The sequence below is a fragment of the Tarenaya hassleriana genome, unplaced genomic scaffold, assembly GCF_000463585.1.
Source record: "Tarenaya hassleriana unplaced genomic scaffold, ASM46358v1 Cleome79, whole genome shotgun sequence".
In the NCBI taxonomy this organism is placed as follows: Eukaryota; Viridiplantae; Streptophyta; class Magnoliopsida; order Brassicales; family Cleomaceae; genus Tarenaya; species Tarenaya hassleriana.
This window is the reverse complement of record NW_010970398.1, coordinates 96,721-103,524: the sequence shown is the minus strand read 5'-3', so window position 1 is coordinate 103,524 and position 6,804 is coordinate 96,721. Positions and strand designations below refer to the sequence as shown.

Sequence of the window (6,804 nt, the reverse complement as noted above, 5' to 3'; positions counted from 1 at the left end):
AATTTTTGATGTGTTTATATTTTATATATATATATATATATATATATATATATAATACAAAATGTTGCATCTAATTACAACAGCAAAAAAAACATATATATAAGCAGCCACGCCACGCTGTTTTTGCTTTCGCATCGGTTCATTTCGCGGCCGCCGATCCCTGGAGACAGGGAGAGATGCATTCGAGCGGGAACGAAGGAATCGAAGGCAATGTCTTCGTGGTCACGGGAGGTTTGGGCTACGTCGGTGCCGCCTTGTGCTTGGAGCTTGTCCGCCGTGGGGCTCGCCACGCCCGCTCCTTTGACCTCCGCGGTTCCTCTCCTTGGTCCCGTGATCTCATCAACAATGGCGTTCGCTGCATCAGAGGTTCCATTTCTTTGATTTTTCGTCGGAATCTGCTCTCTTTGTGCTGTGATTGGGTTTTTCTGCTTCGACATCTGCGATTCTCTTTTTACACTCAATGATTCTGCTCCCTTTGTTCTACGTCGCTTCTATTAAGATTCTTGTAGTATCGTGCCCTTGGATTTCTCACTTCTCTCTCTCTCTCAGATTTTCAGAATTAACACTCGATTCAACTAAGAACAGAACAAGAACGATGAACAAGAGAATACACAGTGATTTACGAGTTCAGGTCAAACAGTGTACTTGACCCTACGTCTCGGTAAGATCGGGATTGTCTTTTATTGATTGATCAGATGATGGATTTAGGGTTACAAACGCAGATACAATCAAGAGTAACCGAAGAAGAAGACGCTGCTTGTTTTCTCCAAAGCTTGCAGGTTTTATAACAACCAGGAGCTGCCAATTACCAAACTACCCTCCGACACTAACAGCCTGAGCTTCGGAACGACGTCGCTCAACACCCTTGAAGTCTCTACTCGAGATCGAGGCTTCCCTATGTTGATATTCAACTCAGAATTGTGGATATTCTCATCAAATCTCCACCTTATCCGCAATTCCCTGAATTCTCCTCACATCCCCACCTCCACACTTGACTCATCTTCAAGTTTCAGTCAGTCTCAGTAAGCCCAACATCTGTTCGAGTTTACTGACAGGAATGGTTTTAGTTAACGCATCTGCCGGGTTCTGATTTGTATGTACTTTCCGAACATCTACCACTCCTTGAGCTATGACATCCCGAATAAAATGCAACCAATATGCTTTGTTCTTTCATGATGCACTGAGTTCTTTGATAAGCTAATGGCACTTTGTGAATCGCAAAATATCACCGCTGCTTCTTGCTTGAATCCTAACTCAGTCAATAACCCTTTGAGCCACATACCTTCCTTGATTGCCTCTGTGAGCGCCATATACTCAGCTTCGGTTGTTGACAGAGCTACAACATGTTGCAAGCTCGATTTCCAACTGACCACATTCCCAGCAACCATGAACACATAACCCGAGATAGATCTCCTCTTATCCAAGTAAGCTGCATAGTCTGCATCGCAGAATCCCTGAACCTGAACCTCTGTTCTTCTTTCATAGCACAATCTTTTGTTCTGAGTTCCTCTGATATATAGTAGCAAGTATATGTTCGATGAATCCTTGAGCCTTTTGAAATATACGCAAGGATCAAAGTTGCTCCTTCTGTATCCAATCTTTTGCATAAACGAGTCAAATCTCAAGTTCCACTGTCTTGGAGATTGTCTCAATCCATATAGAGACTTCTTTAACAGACAAACCATGTCCTCTTTTCCTGGTTCTTCGAAACCTTCTGGTTGTGACATTAGGATTTCCTCCTCCAGATTTTCGTGAAGAAATATTGTTTTTACGTCCATCTGTTCCAGCTCGAGATTATTCTGAACCACTAATGATAGCAAAACTCTGATGGAAACATGCTTAACTACAGGGGAGAAAATCTCATTGTAATCTACTCCTTCTATTTGGGAGAAGTCCTTTGCCACTAATCGCGCTTTGAACCTTGGTTTTTCAACACCTGGTATCCCGTACTTCTTCTTCAGTACCCATTTACTACCAATTATCCTCTTGTTCCCTGGTCGAGGTACAAGAGTCCAGGTTCTGTTCTGTTTCAGTGACATCATTTCTTCAAACATTGCTTGTTTCCATTTTTCCCAGTCTCTACTTCTCTTAGCTTCTAGGTAGCTACGCGGTTCATCCAATTCTAGATCTTTTGCTGCACTTAATGCAAATGCTACTATATATGATTCATCAAACCTGGATGGAGGTTTGATCTCCTTCTGGCTCTATCTCTGGCCAGAAGGTAGTCTTCTAGGTTGTCACTTGTCTAGTCTTGAGTGTTGTCTTCCTCTTTTTCAGAGTCTGTGTCGATCTTCGATATGGGGGTATTGGTCACCTCATCCATGATGATTTTTGGTTCATCAGGCTTATCCTGGTTTGCTCCACCTTGATTTTGGCTTTCTGTGCTCCCTTCTTGTTGCAGTATAGGAATCCTTGCTACCTTTCTCATTTCTGAGTCTTCTAGGTTTCTAGCTTCTGTTATCTGTTCACCTACAATGTCCTTATACACTTGAGTCTCGTTGAACCTTACATCTCGACTGATCACACATTTCTTTTCATCTAGTAACCAGACTTTATAGCCCTTTATACCCTCGGGGTATCCTAAGAAAATACCCTTCTTTGCTCGTGGCAGTGTTTTCCCTTGATCAGTATGTACATAGGCAATACAACCAAATATTTTCAGGTGTGTACGACGGTGTTGTCCCTGACCAGACTTCTTCTGGTACCTTGAAGTTCAGTGCGCTTGATGGTGACCTGTTTATTATGTACACACTTGTTTGAGCAGTATCTGCCCAAAACATATGAGGGAGACAGGTTTCAGAGAGCCAGCTTCTCACATTTTCCATAATGGTTCGATTCATTCTCTCTGCAACTCCATTTTGTTGCAGAGTGTATGTGCAGGTTCTGTGTCTGCTTATGCCGTGTTCTTTGCAGAAGCCATCAAACCTTTGATTGCAGAATTCAAGCTCTTATCAGTTCTGAGCGTCTTTATCTGTTTTCCAGTTTGTTTTTCAACCAGTTTCTTCCACTCGCATAACTTTATCGAAGGCTTCAGCATTGTTCTTCAAGAAGTATATCCAAACTTTGGGGGAGAAATCATCTATGAAGGATATGAAGTATTGGTTCTTAGACATTGACATCGGTACATTTGGAGATCCCCATAAATCTGAGTGAATATAGTCCATAATCCCTTTGGTCGTATGTTTTCCAGTACCGAATACCAATCGATGTGATTTTTCGAACACACAGTTCTCGCAGAACTCAAGTGATGATACTTCAGTATGAGGTACCTGTCCACCCTTTGCTAGTAAGTCCATACCCTTTTGACTCATGTGAGCTAGTCGGCTATGCCAGAGTGATGTTCTATCACTGTCCTCTTTTACTTGATGAGCTTCAGCTAACTCTGTTTTTCCCTGTAAGACATACAACCCATTCTGTATCTGATCTTTAAGCACTATTCTGCATCCTTTTATTACTTTCAATGACCCTTCTTGTGATTTATACCAGCAACCTTGTGTTTCTAGCTCTCCCATTGATATTAGGTTCCTCTTTAGTTGTGGTATATATCTAACATTGGTCAAAATTATGGATGCACCATCATGTGTTCGAATCTTCACATCTCCAACTCCTACTACCCAACACGTTGCTCCATTTCCCATTCTTATCAGACCATACTTGCAAGGTTCTAGTTTTGTGAACCAATCTCTTCTTGGTGTCATGTGGTACGAACATCCTGAATCCATGATCCACTCTTCCTCTATGTTTCGGTCTGTCACTGACAGAACTTCTGTGAAGTCAACTGCCTTAAGCTCACTTTCTGGTTTTTCTGACTTTGCAATTCCAGCTTCTCCTTGACTCTCATTTTTCTGTCCTTGATTCTTTTTCCTTGATCTACAGTCCTTTCTGAAGTGCCCCTTCTTTCCGCAGTACCAGCATTCAGCCTTGCCTCTAGACTCTGATCTTGATCTGTGCTTCTTGTTTCCGTTGGTGTTATCTCTGGTTTCTGATCTGCCTCTTGTAAACAGACTTTCTGAGTTACCCTTTTGTAATTTGCCCTTTGATAGAAGTTCTAGCTCTTTGCTTCGGGCCGCAGCCTTTACCCCTTCTGCCGTTATGGAAGTCCTTGAATATTTCAATACTTCCCTTAGCTGTTCATATTGTGGTGGCAGTGAATTAAGGAGGTACACCGCCTGGTATTCTTCCTCCACCTTAATCTGAAGGTTCTGGAGGTCAGATAACATTCTTTGGAAAACATCCAGGTTTTCCTCAATGGTTTTGGATTCATCCATTCGGAAACCTGGCAATCTTTGCATCAGGTACATACGATTTGGTAGGGATTGTTCTAAGTAGAGTTTCTCAAGTAGATTCCAAATTCTAAACGTTGTTTTTTCTTGTATAACCTTGCGCAGGATTTGATCTGCTAAACATAGGACTATCAAGTTTCTCACCTTACGGCTTCTGTCGGCTCTTTGTTGCAATTTCTTAATCTTTGTTTCCCTATCTGAACCACTGATCACTTCTAACCTTGTTTCAGTCTGAATCCTAGGTGTTTCCGAAATTTCTGACACAGACGAAATTGCAGATCTAGTCATTTTCTGCATCTGCTCATTCTCCTTTTCAAGATCCTATTTATTTTCCCAGTTTCTTGGATCATCAGTCAGTGTTTCCGCTAACCCCATTATTTCAAGTCCAATCTGAACCTTTTCTTTCCAGAGAACAAAGTCGCCCTTCCCGTCAAATCGTTCTACATCTAATTTCTGCATAAGAGTAGCCATAGATCCCAGTTGTTAGTTAAACCCAGAAAACACAGTTTTAGAAACTGACCTGAGAACGCCGGCGATCCTGAGCTCGTAGCTATTTTCTCCCTTGCACGAGACCGGGCTCTGATACCAATTGTAGTATCGTGCCCTTGGATTTCTCACTTCTCTCTCTCTCTCTCTTAGATTTTCAGAATTAACACTCGATTCAACTAAGAACAGAACAAGAACAATGAACAAGAGAATGCACAGTGATTTACGAGTTCAGGTCAAGCAGTGTACTTGACCCTACGTCTCGGGAAGATCGGGATTGTCTTTTATTGATTGATCAGAGGATGAATTTAGGGTTACAAACGCAGATACAGTCAAGAGTAACCGAAGAAGAAGACGCTGCTTGTTTTCTCCAACGCTTGCAGGTTTTATAACAACCAGGAGCTGCCAATTACCAAACTACCCTTCGACACTAACAGCCTGAGCTTCGGAACGACGTCGCTCAACACCCTTGAAGTCTCTACTCGAGATCGAGGCTTCCCTGTGTTGATATTCAGCTCAAAATTGTGGATATTCTCATCAATTCTGTAGTGAGAAGCTTAGCAATGAGTGCTAGATCAAGCTTGCCAATTATAGGTTAATAGCTGATTTCATCTATAATAGCTTTGAACAGGATTTAACGGTGTACGACGTTTGAATTCTGATTTCATGGGAGCATGAATCTTTTGAAGCACACCAATTCAGAAACGTGTTTCTGAGTTGCAACGTGTTAATTTCATTGTCCTTGGTTCTACTGAGAATTACTTGGGTTGGTAGCAGGGGATGTGACCAAGAAAGAAGATGTGGAAGCGACAGAATCTCGAACCTCCCCTGCTTCCAGTGAAAGAGATGCTCCAGTTCCGTCGTACAGACGAGGTTAACATTAACGGCACCTGCAACGTATTGGAGGCTTTCTCCAAACACGGGATCAGAAGACTCGTGTACGTGAGCACTTACAATGTTGTCTTTGGTGGTAAGGAGATTAAGAACGGCAAGAGGCTTTGCCATATTTCCCTGTCGATGATCATGCCGATGCCTATGGTCGAAGTAAATCCATTGCAGAGCAGTTGGTCCTCAAAAGTAATGGACGACCATTTAAGTAAGTCCGTTCCATTATTTGTCCATTTGGTGAACATCCCTTCAACGCTTTTCTTGATCTCCTTTCGATTTGGAAATTTTCGGTTATTGGTTTGATCATCATACTTGAATTGAATCCATGATTTAATGCATCCACGTCAAATAAATGCTGAAACATCATTTGAAACAACCTCATTAACTATCGCCCTTTGGTTATTTGTTTATCTTCTGGATACTTGATGCCATCTCAAGAATGTCTTGATGGTAAGGAAGCACCACCCAATGTGATTTAATTTGAACTAATTCAATGTGTTGCTTCAATGCCGGACAGGAATGGGGGCAAACGGCTGTACACCTGTGCAATCCGTCCGGCTGCTATATATGGCCCAGGCGAAGAGAGGCACCTTCCTAGGATAATCTCTTTGCCGAAGTTAGGGTTGATGCTCTTCAGGACTGGTGATTCGAGCGTCAAAACAGATTGGATCTACATTCTACATTGATAACCTTGTCCTTGCAATCATTCTCGCAAGCATGGGACTCTTGGACAAGATTCCTGGCAACGAAGGCCCTCCGGTAGCTGCTGGTCAACCGTACTTTGTTTCTGACGGTAAATCAAAACATATTCTCTTATGCCATGAACATCCGAAACAATTAGCTCTAGAGCTTTTGTGCTAAACATTTCTTAATTCCAAGTAACGATAAACCGCTTAACCAAGTGGTTTGAATTCTCGATGCTGTAGGTTCCCCGGTGAATAGCTTTGAATTTCTACGCCCTCTGCTCAGAAGTTTAGACTATGACACGCCCAAATTTACGATATCTGTACCCTTTGCTCTTTTATTGGGTAAAGCCTTCCAAGCTTTCTACACTATCATGTATCCATGGCTATCAAAGAAATGGATACCACAGCCCCTTATACTTCCTGCTGAAGTCTACAAGGCACAGTTTCAGAATCCTGCTAAA

General features: G+C 42.2%; 1 pseudogene; it reads left to right on the top strand.

The window, feature by feature from the left end:
* Positions 1-116: 116 nt before the first annotated feature.
* The window catches only part of LOC104801936, a 7,359-nt pseudogene continuing 671 nt past the window's right edge, over positions 117-6,804 (top strand).